A 5,330-nucleotide genomic window follows, 5' to 3' on the forward strand; every position below is an offset into this window, starting at 1 on the left:
AGACTTTGGATACACACACAATACTTGCAAGAAGAGGAAAAAAAAACATTGTGGGTTTGGCTCTGCACATGAGATTTGACAATAAGAAAAATATAGACAGCCAGCCACATTCTTTAAGGATGAGGATGGAGACACATATTACTGCCTTCAAAGAGCCATATGGTCTGAAGTGTTCTAGAGGAAAACACACAACAGATGTAAACTGCTGAGTGACTTGAGGTTTAAATTCTTGAGAAGACTCAGCTCAACTGGAGTGTATTTTTTTTAATGCTCTTACTTTAAATTATACTTAAAACTCACTGATTTAGAGCTCAGAAATGTTCTCTGTCTTATATGTGTTGACATTTCTCCTGGTAATGATGAACAGGCTCGCATTATGACAGCTGAAGGCAGGAAAATGAGGACATCAAATCATTTCATTGTCTAGGGCTTTCCACTTTATATGTTAACATAGACAACTGATTAAACATATGCTCAAGACTTTCAGTTTTTTGCTGCTTGACAGAATGTTTGATTTATTTGCTGGTACTTTTATTACTTCTGAGCTGAAATATGTTCTGTTGTGTCCAAAATATGTGAAAACCCCTCTATGTGACATTCATATACAATAATGCTAGAGTGGCTTCTGCATCTTGCATCGCTGAACATACAAATCAGCTGAAACACCAATGTGACTTTTTGATGGTTTAATATCAGCTTCTACAAACATACCACACCAGGAAGGGTATGAATTCATAGTATCAGTATCAGTTTTTTACATGCTTAAGCCATAGTTTACTCATCATTTAAGTTGCTGTGTCACTGAAGAGAGACCAAATGCAACAACTCCCCCCTTAAATACAATTAAGTCTTTAGTATGAGTTAAACCTTTCAATAAACTGCTGCTACCCTCTGCAGGCACACTTGAAAAGTGTATTTACATCTCTGTACAGCACATTTGTAATGCCAGGTTGACTTCTGTGATTTATAGATTGATGACAGATTAAAGGAAAAATACACAACATTGGTTAATGCATTTATTTTTTCTCTTTTTCCTCTCTTTCTCTCTCTCTCTTTAAATGAAATTAAAGAGTACAGTCTCTTTAATGTGCAAAGTGCCCTGAAATAACATACAATTTTATTTGTGTAGCCCAATACCACAAATCATACATTTTCTTCACAACATCCTTTGTCCTTAGAACCTCGATTTGATTCGATTGAACTGGGTAAAAGAAAATGGAAGAAACCTGTGTACAGAATAGAAGAAAGACAAGTGACAGAAACACAGCATCAGTATGGAACAGGATAACACAATCATAATGGATTTCTAATATATGAAGAATATGACGAAGAGGATGCTGAGCAGCTTTCAGGTTCTGGCAGAACAGAATAGGACCCGAACATCACCATGGAGACCTGGGAGGAGGCTCACATCACACCATTCACATACATGGAAGAAGAGGCAAGAAAAGACATTATTCACACAGGAGATAGATAAGGGGGAGAGAGAAGGATAAATACATTATTCAGAGGTGAAGCTGAACACCTGCAGAATGGGGAACCAGATCCAAAACCACTGACAGCCAGAAGCCAGTGAAGCAGAGTGGTTTCCAGGATGGGTGATGGTCCAGCAAGAGATGCCTGAGAGACAAGAGAGGACAGAAGGAGAAAATAGCTCAGACACTCATGTGCTTTTGAAATAAACAAATGGAAAGTTAGAGAGATGAAATGGTTACCAGAATAGTTATCATTAATCAATCATCTATATCAATAATCAGCACAGCTCTTAATAAATCTATTGAGACAGAAACCAGCCCACCGTACAGTACAAGGTAATGACGATGATCAATTAAAGGTAGCTAATTGTAAGTTAAGGCAGAAAGGTGAGTTTTAAATTCAGATTTAAAGGATTTAACAGACTTAGATTGTGTGACATCAGGGAGGTTATCCCATAAGAACAGGCCTGACTTCTTTTTAACTTTGGCTACACACAGGAGCCCTGCATTATATATAGTGGAGAGATCACACCGGTATGATTGCACATGTCCAAAAAAAATAATGTAAATTTTAGCGTTATAAAAAGCTTCTTCAGGGATAAATAACGGGTTAACATGAGAGCTTTTCTGCAGCACTAAAGATAGAATAAGCCTTGAAAGTCTGATGTAGCCAATTCCTCCAGGTGTCCCAACTTTAGCTGATGTCTACTTGCTTTCAAGCACTCTGTCAGTATAAAGGCATGGAGGTGGAATTGTTATGGTCTGAGTGACTGATACAGAACCGTACAGTACCCTCAGGTCTAGTTGGACAGGCGTTCATCCTACAGCAAGATCCAAAACATCCAGACTGTCAGAACTAAATTATAGAAGAAAAGAAGAAGAGAGCAGGCTTCAAATCATGGATGTAGCACAGTCATTGTGCTGGTTTCGGACAAAGTGGAAAGAAAAGTGAAAGCAAAGCAAACTGCAAGTGCAACACATTTGTGGGAACTTCTCTAACAGACTTGAGGAGAACTTTCCCAACAATATGTGATTTCCATTGTAGAAAGAATGGGCTCAGCTGTTATATCTGCAAAACAAATGGGCTACTTCTCAAATTGTTTGTGTTTAATTCTTTAATTTCAGACTAAAGACTCATTTTTTAATAAAAAAACTGAAAAACCAAAACTTTCCTTACAGTTTGTATATTTATCAGATTCCATATCTTGGATGAACCGCATACTCACATTTGTAGATAGAGATATTTTTTAAGGTGGGAAGAACTATGGGAAGCACACAGGAACCTATGCAGAATGTTAAATAGCATTTGTACCAGTGAGGATACCACTGGATAAACTCAGTGCATTTCATCTGTATGCCCAGGAGTTGTCTCCAACCTGCAGCAGCTGGAGGAGGAGGAGGAGGAGGATGAACTTCAGAGAGCTCAGTGGCACAGAGCAGTGGTTTAAAGTGATAATATCAGGGATAGAATGGTTTTATATATATATATATATATATATATATATATATACACCTTTGGGAGTGCAGAATCTGTGAGAAATGTCCTGTGTTGATTTCACACACAGGTTCTGTACATTTTAAATTAAAGACCTGTCGTCTATGGAGCCCAACTGAAGACTCATGTCACTAATCTAAATGTAAATAGAGGTAGAGTTTTCATTCACTTTACTTTTTTTTTTTTTTTTTTTTTTTACAATTTCTGTTTTAAATCTCACATACTGTTCATATTCTGACTCATTTTTAGTCTCTACACCAATTCACATTCATAAATTCCTCATCAGTCATTTATAAATGTTTGATTAATCTTATGGAAAAAAGACATTCATAATCACTATTTCATGGTCCAGGAGAACATTTGATAGAATATGATGAATTTAACATGTTTGAATGGTGAATTCTTTTTTTAACGTTTGGACGTGCACTGTATAGTGTATAATCTTATCAAACTTAATCATTTGCATATTTAAAATGTGTATCAGCTGCAGAAAAATAAAATAATATGCATTTTATTTCCATTCTTGTAAACTGATTAGGAAAGGTCCCACTAAGAGGAATGCGTATGAGGTGTTTTTACAGCTCTGATTTTTTTTTTTTTTTTTTAATTTGACCCTGAACAGTATATAAGGGTTAATACCTCTTAACACATTTATGTATCACGTTACTTTCTGAAAGTGTATATTAAGAAAATAAAACTGACATAGGCCTTGAATGTGAATTGTGAAGAAATAACATTGTTTTGCAATTTATTTCAGTTTGTCTGATTTGTCTGCTTCATTATAACAACATAAACTGAAAAATGTGTTAAGATTTGACATATTGTAGCATGTTTTGTTTCTGGCTCTTGCCCAGATTTTCCCACCAGACCTGTATTGGCTACTTGATATGTGTAGTGAGCTAAGCTACCAGCTACTCTACAATAAATTCAGCTTCACTACACAGAAGCTACCACCCATAAAAATGTAGCAAGCTAAGTTACAAAAATCTGTCAAAAGTAGCTTGCTACATTATAGCTACTTTCAATTAAACAAACTGCATGCTAAGTCAATCCAATTTTAGTGATCAACAGATAAAGTTATCAGTCAGATAAAGGCTAAAATATGTTTAGATATTTATAGTTATGTGAGAATGCCTTTTGAAATTGTAAATAAAATAAATAAAGGAAGGAAAAATGATAGCAATGATTCTGAATAGGACAAAAACACGAGTTTAGTTTACAAATTAACAACATTGTATTTTCCTAAGAACTGTTTAACAATAACAACAAAACAATCTGTGAATCAGAGCAAATTAACTGCTCTATTCAAGCAAGAATGCCCTCTGAAATTGTAAATAAAATAAATACAGTAAGTAAATAAAAAACATGGCATGAGTTTACAAATTAACTTTGCTAAGAACTGTCTCAGACCTCTGAGACTCTGTTTAGGAAAACAATTGTGACTACCACTACCATCATACAGCCTTATTATCCATAGTTAAGTCACAGAGATTGATGAAAATTGCAATAGCTCCAAACAGTAAAGTGAAAATAAAAGTCTTCTAAATAAGAGTTGGTGTGAGGTGAGTGTGTGTATGCGTGTGTGGGTGTGTGTGTAGGATGGGGGGTGGAAGCCTGGGCCCTCAACTTTTTCACAACAGGTGTTTGTTTACACGACACAAGAGAAGCTTCTCAAAATTAGCATCAGAAAGGTGATTTCTCTTTGGACGGAAAATGTCGCTTCCTACAATAAAGAGTCTTTCAGAGGCAGCACTTGAAGGAACTCCTGTGTTGTATTTGAGGAAGATCTTCTTCATCAATGGCAGGTTTTGGAATGCACTGACGAGTGTATTGTATTGTATTGGTTTCAGACGAATGCAAGAAGATCTCCACCTCATTCTGAACTGTTTCAGAGATGGGAAGTACCCTATTACTTCATCACCATTATCACATGGGTCTTCATGCTCTGTCTCCATGTGATCTGGAGCCTGAGTTTGTAACCGGTTCACTTCCGCTTTTAGGTTTGACACAACATGCGTCTTCTTTTCAGAAGGGATGTAGGTCAGCCTGAACATTGGATGAGCTGCAGAGGCTATGAGCAACCTGTGATCTTGAAAAATATATTCAAACCTCTTTTTAACCCCAATGATGATGGCATTTACCAGCGGGTTACAGTGATGTAGGTGGATCCCATGCTTCATCTGCTCTATCTTTTCAAGGAGAATTGAGATCGTTGGCACCAACACTCCTGTGTAGGCCATTTTGTCAGACTGTAGGAAGACTACTACTGTTGTTGCATTTATGTTGACATGGCTACGTGGCACATACGTAGTGAATATCAAATTATATTTACCTGGACATACTCCTGTATGAAGGTTAGT

Source organism: Scomber japonicus, chromosome 1, assembly GCF_027409825.1.
Source record: "Scomber japonicus isolate fScoJap1 chromosome 1, fScoJap1.pri, whole genome shotgun sequence".
Classification (NCBI taxonomy): domain Eukaryota; kingdom Metazoa; phylum Chordata; class Actinopteri; order Scombriformes; family Scombridae; genus Scomber; species Scomber japonicus.